The 26,125-nt window shown below is 47.4% G+C and overlaps 3 long non-coding RNA genes across 3 annotated transcripts; all 3 read right to left on the reverse strand.

Annotated features, from left to right (window-relative positions):
- Nucleotides 1–9,101: 9,101 nt before the first annotated feature.
- Nucleotides 9,102–11,639, reverse strand: LOC136569521 (uncharacterized). Its single transcript, XR_010785362.1, has 2 exons — nucleotides 11,494–11,639; nucleotides 9,102–10,719 (listed from the first exon to the last, which is right to left on the reverse strand). It is a non-coding gene; the product is annotated as an uncharacterized lncRNA (long non-coding RNA).
- Nucleotides 11,640–12,276: 637 nt separating this feature from the next.
- LOC136569546 (uncharacterized) lies at nucleotides 12,277–13,989 on the reverse strand. Its single transcript, XR_010785376.1, has 3 exons — nucleotides 13,553–13,989; nucleotides 12,961–13,025; nucleotides 12,277–12,341 (listed from the first exon to the last, which is right to left on the reverse strand). It is a non-coding gene; the product is annotated as an uncharacterized lncRNA (long non-coding RNA).
- Nucleotides 13,990–23,288: 9,299 nt separating this feature from the next.
- LOC136569524 (uncharacterized) lies at nucleotides 23,289–25,824 on the reverse strand. Its single transcript, XR_010785365.1, has 2 exons — nucleotides 25,679–25,824; nucleotides 23,289–24,906 (listed from the first exon to the last, which is right to left on the reverse strand). It is a non-coding gene; the product is annotated as an uncharacterized lncRNA (long non-coding RNA).
- Nucleotides 25,825–26,125: the final 301 nt, after the last annotated feature.

The following is a 26,125-nucleotide window of genomic DNA, read 5'->3' on the forward strand; positions in this document are numbered from 1 at the left end:
AGTCTCGGACTGACAGCCACCGCTCCGTTTTCCGCCACCGGGAGCTGCGGTCCCGCCGGGGGATCAAACGGCTCCTTCGCTCCTGGGCGCGGAAGCACCTTAGGCAGCACCGCCCCTCCCGAATGTCCTTTCTTTTCCACTCCAACGCTTTTTTCTTTTTTTCACTCTGTTTTTCACCCCCTTTTCCACTTTCGCTCTTTCTTTTACACTCTCACCCTTTTCCTTTTTCATTTTTTTTTCTTCCTTTCTCTTCCTTCTTTTTTTTTTTTTCTTCCTTTCCTTTTTCCTTTTCTTTCTTTCTGTCTGTCTTTCTCTCTCTCGTTCTTTCTTTCTCTGGCTCTCTTCCTCTCTCTCTCTCTCTCTCTCTCTTTCTTTCTTTCTTTCTTTCTTTTTCTATTTCTTTCTCTCTCTCTTTCTTTCTTTCTCTGGCTCTCTTCCTGTCTCTCTCTTTCTTTCTTTCTTTCTGTCTGTCTTTTTCTATTTCTTTCTCTCTCTCTTTCTTTCTTTCTTTCTCTGGCTCTCTTCCTGTCTCTCTCTTTCTTTCTTTCTGTCTGTCTTTTTCTATTTCTTTCTCTCTCTCTTTCTTTCTTTCTCTGGCTCTCTTCCTGTCTCTCTCTTTCTTTCTTTCTGTCTGTCTTTTTCTATTTCTTTCTTTCTCTGGCTCTCTTCCTGTCTCTCTCTTTCTTTCTTTCTGTCTGTCTTTTTCTATTTCTTTCTCTCTCTCTTTCTTTCTTTCTCTGGCTCTCTTCCTGTCTCTCTCTTTCTTTCTTTCTGTCTGTCTTTTTCTATTTCTTTCTCTCTCTCTTTCTTTCTTTCTCTGGCTCTCTTCCTGTCTCTCTCTTTCTTTCTTTCTGTCTGTCTTTTTCTATTTCTTTCTCTCTCTCTTTCTTTCTTTCTCTGGCTCTCTTCCTGTCTCTCTCTTTCTTTCTTTCTGTCTGTCTTTTTCTATTTCTTTCTCTCTCTCTTTCTTTCTTTCTCTGGCTCTCTTCCTGTCTCTCTCTTTCTTTCTTTCTGTCTGTCTTTTTCTATTTCTTTCTCTCTCTCTTTCTTTCTTTCTCTGGCTCTCTTCCTGTCTCTCTCTTTCTTTCTTTCTGTCTGTCTTTTTCTATTTCTTTCTCTCTCTCTTTCTTTCTTTCTCTGGCTCTCTTCCTGTCTCTCTCTTTCTTTCTTTCTGTCTGTCTTTTTCTATTTCTTTCTCTCTCTCTTTCTTTCTTTCTCTGGCTCTCTTCCTGTCTCTCTCTTTCTTTCTTTCTGTCTGTCTTTTTCTATTTCTTTCTCTCTCTCTTTCTTTCTTTCTCTGGCTCTCTTCCTGTCTCTCTCTTTCTTTCTTTCTGTCTGTCTCTCTCTCTTTCTTTCTTTCTCTGGCTCTCTTCCTGTCTCTCTCTTTCTTTCTTTCTGTCTGTCTTTTTCTATTTCTTTCTCTCTCTCTTTCTTTCTTTCTCTGGCTCTCTTCCTGTCTCTCTCTTTCTTTCTTTCTGTCTGTCTTTTTCTATTTCTTTCTCTCTCTCTTTCTTTCTTTCTCTGGCTCTCTTCCTGTCTCTCTCTTTCTTTCTCTCTGTCTTTCTCTCTGTCTCTCCTTCTTTCTCTCTTTCTCTCATTCTGTCTGTCTTTCTGTCTTTGTCTCTCTTTCTTTCTCTCTTTCTCTCATTCTGTCTCTCTGTCTTTCTGTCTTTCTCTCTGTCTCTCTTTCTTTCTCTCTTTCTCTCATTCTGTCTCTCTTTCTGTCTTTCTCTCTGTCTCTCTTTCTTTCTCTATTTCTCTCTGTCTTTCTGTCTTTCTCTCTGTCTCTCTTTCTTTCTCTCTTTCTCTCATTCTGTCTCTCTTTCTTTCTCTCTGTCTTTCTGTCTTTCTCTCTGTCTCTCTTTCTTTCTCTCTTTCTCTCATTCTGTCTCTCTTTCTCTCTGTCTTTCTGTCTTTCTCTCTGTCTCTCTTTCTTTCTCTCTTTCTCTCATTCTGTCTCTCTTTCTTTCTCTCTGTCTTTCTGTCTTTCTCTCTGTCTCTCTTTCTTTCTCTCTTTCTCTCTTTCTTTCTCTCTGTCTCTCTTTCTCTCTGTCTCTCTTTCTTTCTCTCTTTCTCTCATTCTGTCTCTCTTTCTCTCATTCTGTCTCTCTTTCTCTCTCACTCTTTCTTTCTTTCTCTCTTTTTCTCTCTCTATTTCTAATCTTGGCTTTCCATTCTAGCTTTAGAATAAAAAAGCAGCAGTAGAAACATTCAGGCTACCGGGGAGTGCAAAAAACCCCAAAACGGTAATGATTTTAGGAAAACTATTTCCTCCATGGGAGCTTGAAAGTTTCTACAGCTGCAGGTGTCATAGAGCTTTTATTTCTTCTTCTAGATAGTTTATACTTAATACTCTATTTATACAGCGCCCCCTGCCGTCTGCATGGGCGCACTGCAGGCACAGCGCTCCCTGCCGTCTGCATGGGCGCACTGCAGGCACAGCGCCCCCTGCCGCCTGCTTTGGCGCACTGCAGGCACAGCGCCCCCTGCCGTCTGCATCGGCGCACTGCAGGCAGAGTGCCGCCTAATGACGTCACCTCGCCAACACGGCGCCCCGCCCCGGCCACGCCCCCAGCGCCCCTTGGAAAGACCCCAAGGCGTAGGCGTTTTGCCAGCTGCCTGATCAAAATGCCGACACCCACCTCGAGCCCTAGAAAGGATTTCCCGCGACGCCGAACCCTGCAGGCGAACCGGAATGCCATCATCGCAATTGAAACGCCACAGAAAATCTCGTCGGGGCCGCGGCGGCGTCGGTGTTCCGTGCAGGCAGTCCGGATAGACACACCGGGGTCCTCCGCTTTCCCGCCCTTTAGGCCGCCATTTTGAGAAGGTCAAACAAACTCCCGCGACATTGGTGACGCGCCACTCCCAACATGGCGGCCGTGGGAGGACCCCCTCGGCCGAGAGAGGCGGTTACTCAGGTGCCGGTCAGAAAACCTCCGAAATACGCCCGCCCGCGGCGCCGCTGACAGCACAGCCCGTCTCGGGTACACCTAAAACGCCACAAAAATTCCGCCGGGGCCGCGGCGGCGTCGGTGTTCCGTGCAGGCAGTCCGGATAGACACACCGGGGTCCTCCGGTTTCCCGCCCTTTAGGCCGCCATTTTTAGAAGGTCAAACAAACTCCGCCACGCGCCACGCCCAAGAGGGCTGCCTGGCGGCGGCGGGCTGCAGTACCGCGCTCTGCCCACAAGGCGGCAGCACTGCCGCCCACCCCAGCCGGGGGCGCCGCGCGCCTTGGGGCTGCGGGCAGCCAAGGCGGCAAAAAAGAACAGGGGCGATTCCCCCCCGCAAAAAACTCCTCTAAAAATAAATGCCAAAAACCTGCCTCTTACCAAACAAGAACCAAATAAGCCCCCTTTCTTTCAAGCCTTCTTGAAATAAATTTTATAGTTCTAGTTTTCCTAGTTCTATTCACACGCATATTTATACCGGACATTGATGTGTTACGTCGTTTATACAATCTATTATGCCTATTCCTATTATCTGTATTTATTCATATTTTGTGGTTTTATCAATATCATTATATATTGATTGCATATTTCTATACTTTGATTTAGATTTCTATCATACTTTTATTATTCCAAAAAAAATCCCATCTCTAACCAAACAAATACCAAAAAACCCTTCTTTTAAACTATATTGAAATCGTTTTATATTTATAGCTTGCATAATTATATTCACTTTTATAGTCACAGTTTATACTGATGCATTCTCTTCATAATTACATATCACATATATATTATTCACATCATATAGATAAATTATTATTTTTATTATGTACCAAATCTACTGCTACAACTTCTTTTTTCTAATATTTTCAATTTTTATATCCATCTTGATGTATTCATGAGATATTTTTACAAGTAGATTTCTACCTTTCTATCATTTGTATTTGTAGTTTTTATCATAAAACCCCTGCTTTTGCCAAGTAAAAAACAAAACCTTCCTTTCTTTTAAACTACTTTTAATAATATTGTTGTATTTACATTTACCATATCTATAATGTTTTAGATATTATATCATAGTGATGTACTAGATTTATGGCTATTTCCTATAATAGATCATAATAAGATATATACAGTATCACTTGTATTACGTGTTGTATGGATTTATGTCACTTTAGATTTACAATCCTTTAATAATTTTATATATATATATATATCTGCATAGATTCGCAACACATTTCTATATTTAAAATTTCCTTTGAGCTGTGTTTATATTTATCATCTCTATTGATATATCTATAAACATACACAACGCTCTATTAAAAAATACAATATCTTATTGGAATATATCATGACTTATGTTACCTGTTAAATTTTAAATATAGATCGAATAGATCAAAATAAAAGTTTATTCCCATTTCTGCACATCTACTTGTTTTGTTTAAAGATAGCTATCCTTAGAATTTTACATTTAAAATCCAATTCCTAAATACAAGGACAAAACAAACAGCATCGAATTCCCACCAATGTCTTCCAAAACCATCAAGATACCTCCACCAGCCAAACAACTGCCAGCGAAAAAAACACACAACACTCTTTTCACTGACAGTTCTCATCACATCAGAAAAATGGAACCAAACGAAAAGAAAACCCTGGAGAAACACACGCAGCAAATCACAAAAGCCTCTAAAAAAACCCAAACCAACTCGCTCAACTCCAATCAGTGCCACTGACCCTGAACGTCATTTTAAAAACTAACCAAAATTCTACATCTACACTAACTCAAAGAATAAGCAATACTCTGTCAAAAGAACTTTAGAAAGCGAACTAATGAACGAAATAGAAAAAAAAACCAAAAAATCTCAACCACTAAAAAATAAGAAAATAACTACCCAAATTAAAAAAAAAAAAAAAAAAAAAACAAACAACTACTTAAAAAGACCCACCATATAAATACCCACGTTCCCAAAAATAAAACTGATCAACAACCACCAAATACGTCGAAGGACAACAAAAAACGAAAAGAAAAAAAAAAAGAAAGGAAAAAACCAAAAGAAAATACATTTGTAAAACAAAAGTCCCCCAAACCAAATCAACTTTAGTTTACAACAAAAAAATTATTCCCAGCTGAAGAATAAACGCATAGAGCCTCATTCGATCAAAATAAAAATACCACCCAGAAATAAACACAAAGCCTAAAGAGAAACGTAACCATTAACAATATCTCCCAAATGATCCCGTAACAATACAACATACACTACAATCAAACAAACCAAATCAATAAAAGCCCTGGAAGACGATAAACACGAACGCAATTAGAGAGATTTTTAAAACCCCGCTGCTATTAACGACACGACGCCACCTCGAACCCACCGAAACAAACGCTACACGCCCACGCTAATAAAAGCCACCGCGACAGAATTAAAATCCGAGCCGCTGCTTCGCGCAACGACCCGTAGAAACCATTGCACGCCTTTAAAAACAGAATAGCCCGGCAAAAAAAATATCCGACTACAGAACTCGATTCAAACCAAACCTTTATCGTCACCACCTGAACCGAGAACCGTACCGGTCAGGAAGAACGCCAGAGCCCTTAGCGCACACCCACTGCGACCCACACAAAACCGTGCGATCGATCCCTACAGAGCACCTCCGAACCACGACACCCAAGAACTTGCGGCAGCCGAACCCCGCGCTGCCGGCCCCGGACGGAGCGCGGCTCCCGGCGGCAAAGCGGCTCCTCCGGCGCGCAGGGGCGGCGCCGCCCCGGAGACCCCCCCGCCCCCGCCCGCTCCCCCTGCCCGGGGGACCCCGGCGGCGCCCGAGCCCCGCGCCCGGAGCGGACAGAGCGGCGGGCACCGGCCGGGCCGGCGCAGCAGCGCCCGCGCCGCCTCTGCCGCCCTCGGCCGGCCCGGCGCCAGCCGCCCTCGGCTCCGCACGGCGGCTCGCACCGGCAGAGCGGCTCCGCCGCTGCCGCGCCAAATTCCCCGTGAGCCTCGGCAACCGCCCGGCCCGGGCCGGCAGCGCTCCCGAGCGGCAACGCTCCGGGCCGGGCCGCGGCCACAAGAAGCGCCCTCAAATGCAGCGGCACAGCCCCGACTGCAGCCCTGCAAACGCTGCCAGAGCTGCGGCTTCCCGCAACTGAACCCCGAAACTGACGCCGCGGGCGGCGCTCACCTCGCTTCAACAAGGGCAAAGAAATGGGTTCTCCCCTTCAAGTTCATCCCCTGGGAGAGCAGAAAAGAAGGGGCTTTCCTCCAATGAAATCCTTCAAGCCGTGTGGAAAGGGGGATTTGGACCTCAATTCAAACCCTTGCAAAGGAGGGACACCAGCGCTGTCCCCTCCATTTAAACCTTAGGATGATGAAAATGGGCTGGCTGCCTTCAAATCAAACCCATCAGATGACAACAATACTTTGCCCATTCCCGTTCAAATGGAACGCAGGGATTCCCTGTCACCCCTGGGATACCCCTAACAGCCGGGAAAAGGCAGGTTTTCCTTCAATCAACACCCTTCGAACCGCAGGTGAAGGCGGATCCCTCCCAGTTCGAACACAGACAATATTAGGAGAGTAGCTGCTTGCCTCTCCTTCCTTTGTCTTCACAAGCTCCGTTTTTGGTCCTGGGGAACCGGGGAGGGGGGACTGCCAAGATCAAATCGAAAAGGGAAAGGACCAAAGTCCCCGCTCCAAATCCACACGCGCTCACCCGTTCGGCTGCTGCTTCCCGGCACAAAGATTCGTCCCTCGGCACCTCCTTGAAGCGATGCTCCGCGTCTCCAAGCGCGCATCCAGGTGTTCGCCCAGGCGCTGCGAGAAGCTCTCGCAGTCCTTCCATGAGACAGCCCCGGGAGCCCCCCATGAACCCCTCTTCTCAGCAGCTCCATGCAAAAGGGAGCTGAGGCGAAGCCTCCCCCTAAAACAGCCTCGCCCCCCTGCCCCCCCCCCGGCAGGAGCCGGCCCCTCATCATCCTCACAGCTCACACCTGGCGCTGATGCCACTCTCCAACAGCGCCTCTCCCCGTCCAGCACACAGCCCGCTTCTCACAGACACAGAGCCAACAGACGTCTGCCCCGGGTGCTGGCTGTTCTTAGTCCGTCTGCTTCCACAATTCAGACACGGACGTGCGCTGATGGCACTGAGGGAAAGCTTTCCAGTGCACAAAACTGTCATTCTGGTAGCACGCTTTGAGACGCCTTCAGAAAAAGCAGAATCAGCGCCACGTCCTAAGAGCCCTGCTGAGGAACCCCGCCCTCCTTGGGACACCCAATGCAGCAGAGCTCGAAAAACAAAGGGAAAAGTCAAGCTTGGAGTGGAAAAAGACAATAGAAATACAGCAGCCTTTCAAGAAAGCCTTCACACAGTAATAGTGGGACCCGGTCACATTTCTTCTTTCCTTGCTCTCTGGAATGACATCAATACGAAGTACAAAACCCACACGAAACCCAAGGCAGAGCTGGGATTTTACACGTCTTCCTTTTGGCTCTCGGGATGACAAGCGCCTCTTCCGGGACTGCGACACGATTTGGGCGCTGGCAGAGAACGGAGGCAAAAGGTGCCAGAGAGCCCCTTCTATCGCCTTCAGCCCCTGCAGCTGTTCTGAGGGTTCCAGGGCACAGCTCGGTCCGTTCCTAGATCAAAACCTCACGGCAATATCTTCAGAACTACTACCCATCTCCAGTCGGAACCTTCTACATTCCTGGAAACAAATGAGTGCGTAGAGAGGGTTTCTCCCCAGCTGAGTTTAGAGACCAATTCCTATTCTTTAGCAATACCTAGAAAACCGAACGCCTTGCCAGGTTTTAGCATCCTACACCCACTCACCCCTCCCTGTGCATTTGGTGGCAGCTTTGGGTCCCTCTGGGGGACGGCACCCAGCGTGACCCCCGCCCCTCGCCCGCCCCCCACCTGCTCCTGCACCGCAGTGGGGCTCCCTCTCCTGGGCACCTTGGGGTGCCCCTAACGGCATCAGAGCCCCGAGTCTTCACCCCCCGCCCCCGTTTTCCTGACCCCCAAAGAAGGCTCAGAACGAATCCGACTGCCCTGGACAGCAGCGCAGCGCTTCCCCCAAGCCCTTCCCACACGTGCATGGCCCCAGCAAGGGATTCTGCTGCAACAAGAAAGCGGGGGCAGCCCCCAGAAGGCTTGAGGTTCCTGCCCAGCCTCGCTGTCACGGGCCGGGGGCAGCGAGAGAGGGAGCGGCACAGACGGCGGGGACGGCCCGGCACAGGGCGGGGGCCGCTCTCAGCGCGATGCCGGCAAAGCCGCAGCTCCGGCGCTGTCGGCCGGGCTGCTTGAGCGGCACGGGGGGATCCGCCGAGAGCCTCCGGCCCCGCGCGGGGACTCCTGCAAGGGCCCAGGGGCGCCGGGCTCCGGCCCTCGGGGCTTTACTCTCCGGCAGCCCGAGCCCCGCGGCTGCGGGGCAAAGAAGGAAAGGGGGCACGGGAAGAGAGGAGCGAGAGCAGGGCATGAGAAAGGGCGGCGAGGGAGCTCGGGCTGCGCAGGAAAGCGGGACGGGAAGGGAAAGCCCGGGACGAGGGTACAGGGAGGCTGGGCAGAGGAAGGAGAGAGGGGGAACAGAAGGGAGTAGCGGGCTAGGGACAGGACAGGAAGGAGCCGGGTTTGTGGGGGGAGAGGGAATGGGGGAAAGGGAGCGAGAGAAGGCGAATACGGGGAGAAGGAAGGAGGGCTAGAGAGAGGGACAGGCGGGGAAGCCTCCCAGAGCCCCGGCTGCACCCCGAGCCCGGCCCGGCGCCTCGCCCTGCCCGGGATGCTGCGCTCGGCGGAGCTCGGCTCGCTCCGGAGACGCTCGGCTCGAGTCGGCTCTTGGCGCCTCAACTCGGCTCTTGGCGCCTGCATTCGCCTCTTCGGCAGAGCTCGCCTCGCTTCGGCCCAACTCCCAGCCGCTCTGTGCCTTCGGCGCGCCTCGGCTCCGCTCGCCCCGGTTCGCTCGAGGCCGTCAGGGTCGGCCGCTCTCGCCTTGCTTCGGCCGAGCTCGTGCGATTCCCCCGAAGGCGGCGTCGTTCGGTTGTGTTTTTAGAAATATCTTTCTCTATCGATTGTATCTTTCTATAGTTAGATTTATATTTCTAGAATACTTCTATTAATCCAAATAAAAACCCCATCTCTAACCAAAAAAATACACGAAAACACCTTCTTTTAAACGGTATCGAAATATTTTTATACTTTGTATAGTTATACTCACATTTATATATATGGTTTCTTTTGATGCAATCTATTAATAATTATCTATAATATCTATAAAATTCTAGACATGTATTTAAAGTATTATTTATATTATGTATCGTATCTACTGCTGCAACTGATTTTTTCTTCTAGTTTTAAACTTTATCTGTACGTATTTATGATATATTTCTAGACTTAGATTTCTACCTTCATATTCTTTGTATTTATCATTTTTATCATCAAAACCCTGCCTACTGGCAAGTAAAAAAAACCGCTTTCTTTAACGATTTAAAAAATATTTTTATATTTATAATTTTCCTATTTCTATTTATAATTTGCTCTCTAGTACGTGATAACATACCTGCTCCTGCACCGCAGTGGGCCTCCCTCTCCTGGGCACCTCGGGGTGCCCCCAACGGCATCAGAGCCCCGAGTCTTCACCCCCCCTTTTCCTCTAGTTAGAAACTACACTGGAACTTTTTTCTGGAAACAAAGACACGACCTACATCCTCTCCCCATGTCCTAGACAGATAGATGTTCAGTTCTTAGTTGACTGGGCAGCAGTTTCTTCAATAGAACGAGAAACAATACGGAAACATTTTAGCTACAAGCAAATAGGCAAATCTGAACAAGGTCCTGGTGGCCAGCCGCTGCAGTTATTTTGAAGCCATTTTTTAAACAATCAAGTACTGATCCCACAAAAAATAAAGCAAAAAGCTGACTACTGGCTAAGAAAGAAGGAAAAATTAACTTTTGACGACAACAACAACATTCCAAGGACACGGGCTTTTTTCCAATCTCATACCTTATTACTACCTCTCTTGGGAATTCTCATCGTGGATCCCAAAAGGAATAAATCCCTCAGCGTGTCCTAAAGCACCAAGGAGCTACCTACAAGTGAAGGTGGCTACTTTCAGTGCAGACACAGCTGATGACACAGCAGTAGCGCAGTTCTATGCTGCACAGGGATAATACTGTCTCCTCTTCTCCAGCAGCTGACTCTCTCCTGCCATGGTTTCTGTAAATGCATCAGAGCACGACCTTAAACACAAACAGGCAAGAAAACACCATCAGAAGTCTTTCATTAAGCACTACAAGAAGGGTTCCAAGCAGAGACCAACAGAATTTCAAGGAAGCAGTATGCAATTAAACCACCTCAGACTCGTTCAAGTATCCGGCAGGTAGATGGAACCAAAATGGAACCATTCAGAAACGACAAAGAAAACCTCCCCAAGTATTTATACAGGAGTCCTTAACGTCAGAAATGGGATGACAGGTTATGTTCAGATAAGATGAATGTTTATTTGGATGTAGAAATAAACTTCTCTCATGGTCCTTTGCCAAAAAATAGAACCTACAAGTGAACACCTACACCTGCCTAAAAAGACCTAACGAGCCCCTGGCAGCCACCGGCATCGAAGCACAGGGGATGTTTCTAATCCAGGCTAAGGAGAACAATATCACCTTTTGTTCTCTCCAGTTTGTTTCCTCTGCAGTCCTATTTGCTTCTTATGATTTTTACACTCTCTGTATCTTCTCGGGCAGCGCTGAGTCTGACGACCAGGATACGAGAGTCCTTCCCTGCCCTACGGAGAGAACCAGGAAAAAAAGTTAAAAAAAGAACAGGGCAGTTTGAAGTTAATACTTCCGACGAGAAGCAGCACCTGACAAACAGAGTGAACAAAGCGTGACACCTCCCTGGGGACAGAAGACTTACAAACTCTCCGGGATTTACAATCCCAGTAACCAAGCCCTTCAGCACAGCAGCCAAGTGTCCCATTAGGTGGTGCTGCACCAAAGAATGATCCGAGAGGTTCCAAAGAGTGAAACGCACGTTATTTTCCAAAGACGTAAAATCGTGCAAAATAACAAAACTACAATAGATCTAAACTACAGGGCAAGAGTACAAGTGTTAACTTGAGGAGCTGGAACCATCCAGGTGAGCAACTGCTAACTGGATCCTCAACAGAGTTTGAGGAACCCTCCAGGATACAGAAGGGTTTTCCCCAGAAATTACACAGGCCGAGTTTTGATAGAAGTACACTTGCCAGATGCTCAGAAACGTCACCCATCCTCCTCCGGGTGTCCTGAGAGAGCTGCGAATGGCTCTCACGTGGTTTGAGCTGGTTCTGTAAGGGCTCAGGGTGAATTTCACCAGATGCAACCAAACTGGGCAACACCCAGTGGGACAGAAGGAACCCAAAGCTTGTTTTACCCAAAGCTTGGGTAAGCAGAGCTCCAGCAAATACTGAGGAAACGGACAGAACAGGCTAACAAATAATAAACATACCTTTTTTTTTTTTTTTTTTTTTTTTTTTTTCAGATGAGCAAAACAATTAAGGAGAAGGTGGAAAACTCACCATGACTGAACATTTCATCACCTGTAAGCTGACCATCCTTAGCATAGAGGATTCCAAATTTAAAATTCACCGATCCCTGGAAAATAAAACCAAATATTATTTGGTAAACAGTCAAACAGAAGACATAACAATTTGGGTCCTCTAATCTTTGCATACATCCTACACATCAGAACATACATTTTATACTATCTCCTACTACACGATAATTTACCTTTAAACTTTGATAGTATAGCATAAAACCATTAACTTAGATGGGTGATCAATTATTATTAAGTTGGTGCTTCAAGTTATTTTTGCTGTCAGGTTCAAAAAAACATTACTTCTTTTTACTGTAACGAGCAATTGATTTAGAAGTCATCAAAAGCCCATCAAAATACAAAGCTGTACTCACCGGACGGGTCTGTGAGCAAGAAGTAGTTAGGCTTGTACTCACCTCTTGCCCTTCAACAACCAATAAATCCTGTCAACAAAAACAGCATCTTTAGCCCCCTCCTATTAAAGATTCTACAAGGATGATGGTTTTATTTGTGTTTAGAAGTTTGGATTTGAAATGGCCAGTTCAATGGATAAAGAGACAGTTTAAGTAGTATTAGATTATTATTATTGTTATTATTATTATTATTATTATTATTATTATTATTATTATTATTATTATTATTATTATTATTATTATTATTATTATTAGCTACTGGAAGAAACAAACCAGTAGTATCTATACTTAATTACTTCTATTTCCAGGAAATCATAAAGAAAAAGAACCAAACAAAAAAAAGTCACTTCCTACCTTTTGTATCTCAGGATGAAAAATGTCTCTTGGGCTCTTCTCCAGTTTCTCAAGACTCCTGGCACTGAAATGCAAATGAACGAGTGCTTTAGAGGAGGGTAAGTGCACATTCCAACCCCGAACCACCAACCGATTGCAGTTACAGCGCTTACAAAATGAATCGTTCCCAGAGCCTCTGGGAAATGGAACGGTTGGTGCAACTGCCATTTCTTCCCCAAAATACTAACTTCCAACACTTCCTAAACTTAGTTTGCATTTTAAAAGCAGAAATTAGGGAGACTCAGGGTGGAGATCAGGTTGAAATTGATTTCCTTCTAAAGCACAGGGCTCTGTTCCATCACCCTTCACTTTGGCTCCACACAGAATCACGGGGAGCATTTTAGGAGGGCCCAAGAACCAATTCTATTTCTCTCTTTTTTCTAGTTCTCTCTCTTCCTAAATCATTCAAGGCAAGTCAAATGAAAAAGGACAAGTTCAGCATCAAATTCACACTTTTTCCCTTTGTCTGCTCAAGAACAGGCTTTTAAACCACTTCTTGCTGCCTTCAACGATTAAGACTTGCAAAACAGTTTCGCAAGTTTGATAGGTTTATCATAAAAACCACAGAACGCAAGCTCTGAATTACAGGAAAAGGTACACAGGCAAATATCTCAGCTGATGGTGGCTTATTTGTAAACACATACCTTAACGGAGATTGCACTGAGAATGTTTCAGTGGGACTCTAAGGGAAAAGTATTTTCTGAGTACCCTGTAAACAAGAAAAGCTAGGATATATTACAGGACATACCCACTTGTTCTGCATATTCAAATAGGATTATCAATAAAAACATTTAAGAAGGAAGAAAACCAAGGTAATTTTACTCAGCTATATTTGCTGCCGATTTAGAGAAAAAAAAAAAAAAAAAAAGTCGCGGGTGCTGCAAAGGAAAAAAAAAAAGTGAACCAGAAACGCCTACAGTAGAACTTTAAAACAATTGCTTGGATAAAAGCAGCTCATGGAACATGAAGTAGAAAAAAAGCGAAACCAGTATCAGACCTGCCTATTTTCTTACCATTGCACAAGAAAAATCCGACAAGCGGTATAAAGTCACTGCCTAAAACCGATCCTAGGATGTAACCAAGAACAATTGAGGCATTTGCTAATCTAAACGGAAACCTTTTCCGGACCCTAGTGTCAAATCACACGTTTTGTCTTGCAGCAGCTCGAGGCTGGAGAGCATTTCCCCTGGGGGTCGGGAGGGTAGGGGCACAAGGGGCTGAGTTTGCGGATCGCACCTGTGCCAGCAGAAGGATCCAGCCCGCGCGCTCCTTGCGCTCGCCATTCTCCGGGCCATCGCTGTGTTTTACTGCTCAGCGATGCCGCTCCATCTGTTTGCGTGGAAGAAAGAGCCACGAGCACTGAGGCACTCAGCAGCCGTGTCATTCCAGCCGCTCGTCCGCCCCCGCCCGCAGCAGCGGCAGCAGCCCGAGGGACACGGCTGCAGCTCGGCGGCTCCCGCGCCTCCGCCCGCCGCCGCACAGTGACCGCGGCAGCGCCCGGCGCCGCTCGCCCGGGGCGGCTCCTGCAGCTCCCGGCCCGCGGCAGCAAAGCACCGCCTGGCGCTCCGCCATCGGCGGGCGGCAGCGCGCCCCGCCCGAGCTGAGCCCCCGCCACCGGGACCGCTGAGCGAGGCCGAGGCACCGGGCGGACGCCCCTTCCGCGCCGCTCGGCTCCGTGCGGGCGGCCGGCCGGAGGCTTCGCCCCTCCAGCGTCGCTGCCGCGGCTCCGTCCCGCGCGGGAGAGGCGCCGGGAGCTCCCCGCGCCCAGCCCGCTCCCCCGGCGCGCGGCCGCCTCGGCCCGCCAGCCATTCCTATGGCGCGTCGGCCGTTGCGTCAGACGCCGCGCTTTACGGCCGCAGGGCCTGCCGGGAGTTGTAGTCTCGGACTGACAGCCACCGCTCCGTTTTCCGCCACCGGGAGCTGCGGTCCCGCCGGGGGATCAAACGGCTCCTTCGCTCCTGGGCGCGGAAGCACCTTAGGCAGCACCGCCCCTCCCGAATGTCCTTTCTTTTCCACTCCAACGCTTTTTTCTTTTTTTCACTCTGTTTTTCACCCCCTTTTCCACTTTCGCTCTTTCTTTTACACTCTCACCCTTTTCCTTTTTCATTTTTTTTTCTTCCTTTCTCTTCCTTCTTTTTTTTTTTTTCTTCCTTTCCTTTTTCCTTTTCTTTCTTTCTGTCTGTCTTTCTCTCTCTCGTTCTTTCTTTCTCTGGCTCTCTTCCTCTCTCTCTCTCTCTCTCTCTCTTTCTTTCTTTCTTTCTTTCTTTTTCTATTTCTTTCTCTCTCTCTTTCTTTCTTTCTCTGGCTCTCTTCCTGTCTCTCTCTTTCTTTCTTTCTTTCTGTCTGTCTTTTTCTATTTCTTTCTCTCTCTCTTTCTTTCTTTCTTTCTCTGGCTCTCTTCCTGTCTCTCTCTTTCTTTCTTTCTGTCTGTCTTTTTCTATTTCTTTCTCTCTCTCTTTCTTTCTTTCTCTGGCTCTCTTCCTGTCTCTCTCTTTCTTTCTTTCTGTCTGTCTTTTTCTATTTCTTTCTTTCTCTGGCTCTCTTCCTGTCTCTCTCTTTCTTTCTTTCTGTCTGTCTTTTTCTATTTCTTTCTCTCTCTCTTTCTTTCTTTCTCTGGCTCTCTTCCTGTCTCTCTCTTTCTTTCTTTCTGTCTGTCTTTTTCTATTTCTTTCTCTCTCTCTTTCTTTCTTTCTCTGGCTCTCTTCCTGTCTCTCTCTTTCTTTCTTTCTGTCTGTCTTTTTCTATTTCTTTCTCTCTCTCTTTCTTTCTTTCTCTGGCTCTCTTCCTGTCTCTCTCTTTCTTTCTTTCTGTCTGTCTTTTTCTATTTCTTTCTCTCTCTCTTTCTTTCTTTCTCTGGCTCTCTTCCTGTCTCTCTCTTTCTTTCTTTCTGTCTGTCTTTTTCTATTTCTTTCTCTCTCTCTTTCTTTCTTTCTCTGGCTCTCTTCCTGTCTCTCTCTTTCTTTCTTTCTGTCTGTCTTTTTCTATTTCTTTCTCTCTCTCTTTCTTTCTTTCTCTGGCTCTCTTCCTGTCTCTCTCTTTCTTTCTTTCTGTCTGTCTTTTTCTATTTCTTTCTCTCTCTCTTTCTTTCTTTCTCTGGCTCTCTTCCTGTCTCTCTCTTTCTTTCTTTCTGTCTGTCTTTTTCTATTTCTTTCTCTCTCTCTTTCTTTCTTTCTCTGGCTCTCTTCCTGTCTCTCTCTTTCTTTCTTTCTGTCTGTCTCTCTCTCTTTCTTTCTTTCTCTGGCTCTCTTCCTGTCTCTCTCTTTCTTTCTTTCTGTCTGTCTTTTTCTATTTCTTTCTCTCTCTCTTTCTTTCTTTCTCTGGCTCTCTTCCTGTCTCTCTCTTTCTTTCTTTCTGTCTGTCTTTTTCTATTTCTTTCTCTCTCTCTTTCTTTCTTTCTCTGGCTCTCTTCCTGTCTCTCTCTTTCTTTCTCTCTGTCTTTCTCTCTGTCTCTCCTTCTTTCTCTCTTTCTCTCATTCTGTCTGTCTTTCTGTCTTTGTCTCTCTTTCTTTCTCTCTTTCTCTCATTCTGTCTCTCTGTCTTTCTGTCTTTCTCTCTGTCTCTCTTTCTTTCTCTCTTTCTCTCATTCTGTCTCTCTTTCTGTCTTTCTCTCTGTCTCTCTTTCTTTCTCTATTTCTCTCTGTCTTTCTGTCTTTCTCTCTGTCTCTCTTTCTTTCTCTCTTTCTCTCATTCTGTCTCTCTTTCTTTCTCTCTGTCTTTCTGTCTTTCTCTCTGTCTCTCTTTCTTTCTCTCTTTCTCTCATTCTGTCTCTCTTTCTCTCTGTCTTTCTGTCTTTCTCTCTGTCTCTCTTTCTTTCTCTCTTTCTCTCATTCTGTCTCTCTTTCTTTCTCTCTGTCTTTCTGTCTTTCTCTCTGTCTCTCTTTCTTTCTCTCTTTCTCTCTTTCTTTCTCTCTGTCTCTCTTTCTCTCTGTCTCTCTTTCTTTCTCTCTTTCTCTCATTCTGTCTCTCTTTCTCTCATTCTGTCTCTCTTTCTCTCTCACTCTTTCTTTCTTTCTCTCTTTTTCTCTCTCTATTTCTAATCTTGGCTTTCCATTCTAGCTTTAGAATAAAAAAGCAGCAGTAGAAACATTCAGGCTACCGGGGAGTGCAAAAAACCCCAAAACGGTAATGATTTTAGGAAAACTATTTCCTCCATGGGAGCTTGAAAGTTTCTACAGCTGCAGGTGTCATAGAGCTTTTATTTCTTCTTCTAGATAGTTTATACTTAATACTCTATTTATACAGCGCCCCCTGCCGTCTGCATGGGCGCACTGCAGGCACAGCGCTCCCTGCCGTCTGCATGGGCGCACTGCAGGCACAGCGCCCCCTGCCGCCTGCTTTGGCGCACTGCAGGCACAGCGCCCCCTGCCGTCTGCATCGGCGCACTGCAGGCAGAGTGCCGCCTAATGACGTCACCTCGCCAACACGGCGCCCCGCCCCGGCCACGCCCCCAGCGCCCCTTGGAAAGACCCCAAGGCGTAGGCGTTTTGCCAGCTGCCTGATCAAAATGCCGACACCCACCTCGAGCCCTAGAAAGGATTTCCCGCGACGCCGAACCCTGCAGGCGAACCGGAATGCCATCATCGCAATTGAAACGCCACAGAAAATCTCGTCGGGGCCGCGGCGGCGTCGGTGTTCCGTGCAGGCAGTCCGGATAGACACACCGGGGTCCTCCGCTTTCCCGCCCTTTAGGCCGCCATTTTGAGAAGGTCAAACAAACTCCCGCGACATTGGTGACGCGCCACTCCCAACATGGCGGCCGTGGGAGGACCCCCTCGGCCGAGAGAGGCGGTTACTCAGGTGCCGGTCAGAAAACCTCCGAAATACGCCCGCCCGCGGCGCCGCTGACAGCACAGCCCGTCTCGGGTACACCTAAAACGCCACAAAAATTCCGCCGGGGCCGCGGCGGCGTCGGTGTTCCGTGCAGGCAGTCCGGATAGACACACCGGGGTCCTCCGGTTTCCCGCCCTTTAGGCCGCCATTTTTAGAAGGTCAAACAAACTCCGCCACGCGCCACGCCCAAGAGGGCTGCCTGGCGGCGGCGGGCTGCAGTACCGCGCTCTGCCCACAAGGCGGCAGCACTGCCGCCCACCCCAGCCGGGGGCGCCGCGCGCCTTGGGGCTGCGGGCAGCCAAGGCGGCAAAAAAGAACAGGGGCGATTCCCCCCCGCAAAAAACTCCTCTAAAAATAAATGCCAAAAACCTGCCTCTTACCAAACAAGAACCAAATAAGCCCCCTTTCTTTCAAGCCTTCTTGAAATAAATTTTATAGTTCTAGTTTTCCTAGTTCTATTCACACGCATATTTATACCGGACATTGATGTGTTACGTCGTTTATACAATCTATTATGCCTATTCCTATTATCTGTATTTATTCATATTTTGTGGTTTTATCAATATCATTATATATTGATTGCATATTTCTATACTTTGATTTAGATTTCTATCATACTTTTATTATTCCAAAAAAAATCCCATCTCTAACCAAACAAATACCAAAAAACCCTTCTTTTAAACTATATTGAAATCGTTTTATATTTATAGCTTGCATAATTATATTCACTTTTATAGTCACAGTTTATACTGATGCATTCTCTTCATAATTACATATCACATATATATTATTCACATCATATAGATAAATTATTATTTTTATTATGTACCAAATCTACTGCTACAACTTCTTTTTTCTAATATTTTCAATTTTTATATCCATCTTGATGTATTCATGAGATATTTTTACAAGTAGATTTCTACCTTTCTATCATTTGTATTTGTAGTTTTTATCATAAAACCCCTGCTTTTGCCAAGTAAAAAACAAAACCTTCCTTTCTTTTAAACTACTTTTAATAATATTGTTGTATTTACATTTACCATATCTATAATGTTTTAGATATTATATCATAGTGATGTACTAGATTTATGGCTATTTCCTATAATAGATCATAATAAGATATATACAGTATCACTTGTATTACGTGTTGTATGGATTTATGTCACTTTAGATTTACAATCCTTTAATAATTTTATATATATATATATCTGCATAGATTCGCAACACATTTCTATATTTAAAATTTCCTTTGAGCTGTGTTTATATTTATCATCTCTATTGATATATCTATAAACATACACAACGCTCTATTAAAAAATACAATATCTTATTGGAATATATCATGACTTATGTTACCTGTTAAATTTTAAATATAGATCGAATAGATCAAAATAAAAGTTTATTCCCATTTCTGCACATCTACTTGTTTTGTTTAAAGATAGCTATCCTTAGAATTTTACATTTAAAATCCAATTCCTAAATACAAGGACAAAACAAACAGCATCGAATTCCCACCAATGTCTTCCAAAACCATCAAGATACCTCCACCAGCCAAACAACTGCCAGCGAAAAAAACACACAACACTCTTTTCACTGACAGTTCTCATCACATCAGAAAAATGGAACCAAACGAAAAGAAAACCCTGGAGAAACACACGCAGCAAATCACAAAAGCCTCTAAAAAAACCCAAACCAACTCGCTCAACTCCAATCAGTGCCACTGACCCTGAACGTCATTTTAAAAACTAACCAAAATTCTACATCTACACTAACTCAAAGAATAAGCAATACTCTGTCAAAAGAACTTTAGAAAGCGAACTAATGAACGAAATAGAAAAAAAAACCAAAAAATCTCAACCACTAAAAAATAAGAAAATAACTACCCAAATTAAAAAAAAAAAAAAAAAAACCAAACAACTACTTAAAAAGACCCACCATATAAATACCCACGTTCCCAAAAATAAAACTGATCAACAACCACCAAATACGTCGAAGGACAACAAAAAACGAAAAGAAAAAAAAAAAGAAAGGAAAAAACCAAAAGAAAATACATTTGTAAAACAAAAGTCCCCCAAACCAAATCAACTTTAGTTTACAACAAAAAAATTATTCCCAGCTGAAGAATAAACGCATAGAGCCTCATTCGATCAAAATAAAAATACCACCCAGAAATAAACACAAAGCCTAAAGAGAAACGTAACCATTAACAATATCTCCCAAATGATCCCGTAACAATACAACATACACTACAATCAAACAAACCAAATCAATAAAAGCCCTGGAAGACGATAAACACGAACGCAATTAGAGAGATTTTTAAAACCCCGCTGCTATTAACGACACGACGCCACCTCGAACCCACCGAAACAAACGCTACACGCCCACGCTAATAAAAGCCACCGCGACAGAATTAAAATCCGAGCCGCTGCTTCGCGCAACGACCCGTAGAAACCATTGCACGCCTTTAAAAACAGAATAGCCCGGCAAAAAAAATATCCGACTACAGAACTCGATTCAAACCAAACCTTTATCGTCACCACCTGAACCGAGAACCGTACCGGTCAGGAAGAACGCCAGAGCCCTTAGCGCACACCCACTGCGACCCACACAAAACCGTGCGATCGATCCCTACAGAGCACCTCCGAACCACGACACCCAAGAACTTGCGGCAGCCGAACCCCGCGCTGCCGGCCCCGGACGGAGCGCGGCTCCCGGCGGCAAAGCGGCTCCTCCGGCGCGCAGGGGCGGCGCCGCCCCGGAGACCCCCCCGCCCCCGCCCGCTCCCCCTGCCCGGGGGACCCCGGCGGCGCCCGAGCCCCGCGCCCGGAGCGGACAGAGCGGCGGGCACCGGCCGGGCCGGCGCAGCAGCGCCCGCGCCGCCTCTGCCGCCCTCGGCCGGCCCGGCGCCAGCCGCCCTCGGCTCCGCACGGCGGCTCGCACCGGCAGAGCGGCTCCGCCGCTGCCGCGCCAAATTCCCCGTGAGCCTCGGCAACCGCCCGGCCCGGGCCGGCAGCGCTCCCGAGCGGCAACGCTCCGGGCCGGGCCGCGGCCACAAGAAGCGCCCTCAAATGCAGCGGCACAGCCCCGACTGCAGCCCTGCAAACGCTGCCAGAGCTGCGGCTTCCCGCAACTGAACCCCGAAACTGACGCCGCGGGCGGCGCTCACCTCGCTTCAACAAGGGCAAAGAAATGGGTTCTCCCCTTCAAGTTCATCCCCTGGGAGAGCAGAAAAGAAGGGGCTTTCCTCCAATGAAATCCTTCAAGCCGTGTGGAAAGGGGGATTTGGACCTCAATTCAAACCCTTGCAAAGGAGGGACACCAGCGCTGTCCCCTCCATTTAAACCTTAGGATGATGAAAATGGGCTGGCTGCCTTCAAATCAAACCCATCAGATGACAACAATACTTTGCCCATTCCCGTTCAAATGGAACGCAGGGATTCCCTGTCACCCCTGGGATACCCCTAACAGCCGGGAAAAGGCAGGTTTTCCTTCAATCAACACCCTTCGAACCGCAGGTGAAGGCGGATCCCTCCCAGTTCGAACACAGACAATATTAGGAGAGTAGCTGCTTGCCTCTCCTTCCTTTGTCTTCACAAGCTCCGTTTTTGGTCCTGGGGAACCGGGGAGGGGGGACTGCCAAGATCAAATCGAAAAGGGAAAGGACCAAAGTCCCCGCTCCAAATCCACACGCGCTCACCCGTTCGGCTGCTGCTTCCCGGCACAAAGATTCGTCCCTCGGCACCTCCTTGAAGCGATGCTCCGCGTCTCCAAGCGCGCATCCAGGTGTTCGCCCAGGCGCTGCGAGAAGCTCTCGCAGTCCTTCCATGAGACAGCCCCGGGAGCCCCCCATGAACCCCTCTTCTCAGCAGCTCCATGCAAAAGGGAGCTGAGGCGAAGCCTCCCCCTAAAACAGCCTCGCCCCCCTGCCCCCCCCCCGGCAGGAGCCGGCCCCTCATCATCCTCACAGCTCACACCTGGCGCTGATGCCACTCTCCAACAGCGCCTCTCCCCGTCCAGCACACAGCCCGCTTCTCACAGACACAGAGCCAACAGACGTCTGCCCCGGGTGCTGGCTGTTCTTAGTCCGTCTGCTTCCACAATTCAGACACGGACGTGCGCTGATGGCACTGAGGGAAAGCTTTCCAGTGCACAAAACTGTCATTCTGGTAGCACGCTTTGAGACGCCTTCAGAAAAAGCAGAATCAGCGCCACGTCCTAAGAGCCCTGCTGAGGAACCCCGCCCTCCTTGGGACACCCAATGCAGCAGAGCTCGAAAAACAAAGGGAAAAGTCAAGCTTGGAGTGGAAAAAGACAATAGAAATACAGCAGCCTTTCAAGAAAGCCTTCACACAGTAATAGTGGGACCCGGTCACATTTCTTCTTTCCTTGCTCTCTGGAATGACATCAATACGAAGTACAAAACCCACACGAAACCCAAGGCAGAGCTGGGATTTTACACGTCTTCCTTTTGGCTCTCGGGATGACAAGCGCCTCTTCCGGGACTGCGACACGATTTGGGCGCTGGCAGAGAACGGAGGCAAAAGGTGCCAGAGAGCCCCTTCTATCGCCTTCAGCCCCTGCAGCTGTTCTGAGGGTTCCAGGGCACAGCTCGGTCCGTTCCTAGATCAAAACCTCACGGCAATATCTTCAGAACTACTACCCATCTCCAGTCGGAACCTTCTACATTCCTGGAAACAAATGAGTGCGTAGAGAGGGTTTCTCCCCAGCTGAGTTTAGAGACCAATTCCTATTCTTTAGCAATACCTAGAAAACCGAACGCCTTGCCAGGTTTTAGCATCCTACACCCACTCACCCCTCCCTGTGCATTTGGTGGCAGCTTTGGGTCCCTCTGGGGGACGGCACCCAGCGTGACCCCCGCCCCTCGCCCGCCCCCCACCTGCTCCTGCACCGCAGTGGGGCTCCCTCTCCTGGGCACCTTGGGGTGCCCCTAACGGCATCAGAGCCCCGAGTCTTCACCCCCCCCCCCCTTTTCCTGACCCCCAAAGAAGGCTCAGAACGAATCCGACTGCCCTGGACAGCAGCGCAGCGCTTCCCCCAAGCCCTTCCCACACGTGCATGGCCCCAGCAAGGGATTCTGCTGCAACAAGAAAGCGGGGGCAGCCCCCAGAAGGCTTGAGGTTCCTGCCCAGCCTCGCTGTCACGGGCCGGGGGCAGCGAGAGAGGGAGCGGCACAGACGGCGGGGACGGCCCGGCACAGGGCGGGGGCCGCTCTCAGCGCGATGCCGGCAAAGCCGCAGCTCCGGCGCTGTCGGCCGGGCTGCTTGAGCGGCACGGGGGGATCCGCCGAGAGCCTCCGGCCCCGCGCGGGGACTCCTGCAAGGGCCCAGGGGCGCCGGGCTCCGGCCCTCGGGGCTTTACTCTCCGGCAGCCCGAGCCCCGCGGCTGCGGGGCAAAGAAGGAAAGGGGGCACGGGAAGAGAGGAGCGAGAGCAGGGCATGAGAAAGGGCGGCGAGGGAGCTCGGGCTGCGCAGGAAAGCGGGACGGGAAGGGAAAGCCCGGGACGAGGGTACAGGGAGGCTGGGCAGAGGAAGGAGAGAGGGGGAACAGAAGGGAGTAGCGGGCTAGGGACAGGACAGGAAGGAGCCGGGTTTGTGGGGGGAGAGGGAATGGGGGAAAGGGAGCGAGAGAAGGCGAATACGGGGAGAAGGAAGGAGGGCTAGAGAGAGGGACAGGCGGGGAAGCCTCCCAGAGCCCCGGCTGCACCCCGAGCCCGGCCCGGCGCCTCGCCCTGCCCGGGATGCTGCGCTCGGCGGAGCTCGGCTCGCTCCGGAGACGCTCGGCTCGAGTCGGCTCTTGGCGCCTCAACTCGGCTCTTGGCGCCTGCATTCGCCTCTTCGGCAGAGCTCGCCTCGCTTCGGCCCAACTCCCAGCCGCTCTGTGCCTTCGGCGCGCCTCGGCTCCGCTCGCCCCGGTTCGCTCGAGGCCGTCAGGGTCGGCCGCTCTCGCCTTGCTTCGGCCGAGCTCGTGCGATTCCCCCGAAGGCGGCGTCGTTCGGTTGTGTTTTTAGAAATATCTTTCTCTATCGATTGTATCTTTCTATAGTTAGATTTATATTTCTAGAATACTTCTATTAATCCAAATAAAAACCCCATCTCTAACCAAAAAAATACACGAAAACACCTTCTTTTAAACGGTATCGAAATATTTTTATACTTTGTATAGTTATACTCACATTTATATATATGGTTTCTTTTGATGCAATCTATTAATAATTATCTATAATATCTATAAAATTCTAGACATGTATTTAAAGTATTATTTATATTATGTATCGTATCTACTGCTGCAACTGATTTTTTCTTCTAGTTTTAAACTTTATCTGTACGTATTTATGATATATTTCTAGACTTAGATTTCTACCTTCATATTCTTTGTATTTATCATTTTTATCATCAAAACCCTGCCTACTGGCAAGTAAAAAAAACCGCTTTCTTTAACGATTTAAAAAATATTTTTATATTTATAATTTTCCTATTTCTATTTATAATTTGCTCTCTAGTACGTGATAACATACCTGCTCCTGCACCGCAGTGGGCCTCCCTCTCCTGGGCACCTCGGGGTGCCCCCAACGGCATCAGAGCCCCGAGTCTTCACCCCCCCTTTTCCTCTAGTTAGAAACTACACTGGAACTTTTTTCTGGAAACAAAGACACGACCTACATCCTCTCCCCATGTCCTAGACAGATAGATGTTCAGTTCTTAGTTGACTGGGCAGCAGTTTCTTCAATAGAACGAGAAACAATACGGAAACATTTTAGCTACAAGCAAATAGGCAAATCTGAACAAGGTCCTGGTGGCCAGCCGCTGCAGTTATTTTGAAGCCATTTTTTAAACAATCAAGTACTGATCCCACAAAAAATAAAGCAAAAAGCTGACTACTGGCTAAGAAAGAAGGAAAAATTAACTTTTGACGACAACAACAACATTCCAAGGACACGGGCTTTTTTCCAATCTCATACCTTATTACTACCTCTCTTGGGAATTCTCATCGTGGATCCCAAAAGGAATAAATCCCTCAGCGTGTCCTAAAGCACCAAGGAGCTACCTACAAGTGAAGGTGGCTACTTTCAGTGCAGACACAGCTGATGACACAGCAGTAGCGCAGTTCTATGCTGCACAGGGATAATACTGTCTCCTCTTCTCCAGCAGCTGACTCTCTCCTGCCATGGTTTCTGTAAATGCATCAGAGCACGACCTTAAACACAAACAGGCAAGAAAACACCATCAGAAGTCTTTCATTAAGCACTACAAGAAGGGTTCCAAGCAGAGACCAACAGAATTTCAAGGAAGCAGTATGCAATTAAACCACCTCAGACTCGTTCAAGTATCCGGCAGGTAGATGGAACCAAAATGGAACCATTCAGAAACGACAAAGAAAACCTCCCCAAGTATTTATACAGGAGTCCTTAACGTCAGAAATGGGATGACAGGTTATGTTCAGATAAGATGAATGTTTATTTGGATGTAGAAATAAACTTCTCTCATGGTCCTTTGCCAAAAAATAGAACCTACAAGTGAACACCTACACCTGCCTAAAAAGACCTAACGAGCCCCTGGCAGCCACCGGCATCGAAGCACAGGGGATGTTTCTAATCCAGGCTAAGGAGAACAATATCACCTTTTGTTCTCTCCAGTTTGTTTCCTCTGCAGTCCTATTTGCTTCTTATGATTTTTACACTCTCTGTATCTTCTCGGGCAGCGCTGAGTCTGACGACCAGGATACGAGAGTCCTTCCCTGCCCTACGGAGAGAACCAGGAAAAAAAGTTAAAAAAAGAACAGGGCAGTTTGAAGTTAATACTTCCGACGAGAAGCAGCACCTGACAAACAGAGTGAACAAAGCGTGATACCTCCCTGGGGACAGAAGACTTACAAACTCTCCGGGATTTACAATCCTAGTAACCAAGCCCTTCAGCACAGCAGCCAAGTGTCCCATTAGGTGGTGCTGCACCAAAGAATGATCCGAGAGGTTCCAAAGAGTGAAACGCACGTTATTTTCCAAAGACGTAAAATCGTGCAAAATAACAAAACTACAATAGATCTAAACTACAGGGCAAGAGTACAAGTGTTAACTTGAGGAGCTGGAACCATCCAGGTGAGCAACTGCTAACTGGATCCTCAACAGAGTTTGAGGAACCCTCCAGGATACAGAAGGGTTTTCCCCAGAAATTACACAGGCCGAGTTTTGATAGAAGTACACTTGCCAGATGCTCAGAAACGTCACCCATCCTCCTCCGGGTGTCCTGAGAGAGCTGCGAATGGCTCTCACGTGGTTTGAGCTGGTTCTGTAAGGGCTCAGGGTGAATTTCACCAGATGCAACCAAACTGGGCAACACCCAGTGGGACAGAAGGAACCCAAAGCTTGTTTTACCCAAAGCTTGGGTAAGCAGAGCTCCAGCAAATACTGAGGAAACGGACAGAACAGGCTAACAAATAATAAACATACCTTTTTTTTTTTTTTTTTTTTTTTTTTTCAGATGAGCAAAACAATTAAGGAGAAGGTGGAAAACTCACCATGACTGAACATTTCATCACCTGTAAGCTGACCATCCTTAGCATAGAGGATTCCAAATTTAAAATTCACCGATCCCTGGAAAATAAAACCAAATATTATTTGGTAAACAGTCAAACAGAAGACATAACAATTTGGGTCCTCTAATCTTTGCATACATCCTACACATCAGAACATACATTTTATACTATCTCCTACTACACGATAATTTACCTTTAAACTTTGATAGTATAGCATAAAACCATTAACTTAGATGGGTGATCAATTATTATTAAGTTGGTGCTTCAAGTTATTTTTGCTGTCAGGTTCAAAAAAACATTACTTCTTTTTACTGTAACGAGCAATTGATTTAGAAGTCATCAAAAGCCCATCAAAATACAAAGCTGTACTCACCGGACGGGTCTGTGAGCAAGAAGTAGTTAGGCTTGTACTCACCTCTTGCCCTTCAA

The sequence above is a fragment of the Molothrus aeneus genome (genome assembly GCF_037042795.1).
Source record: "Molothrus aeneus isolate 106 chromosome Z unlocalized genomic scaffold, BPBGC_Maene_1.0 scaffold_55, whole genome shotgun sequence".
NCBI classification, from domain to species: Eukaryota; Metazoa; Chordata; class Aves; order Passeriformes; family Icteridae; genus Molothrus; species Molothrus aeneus.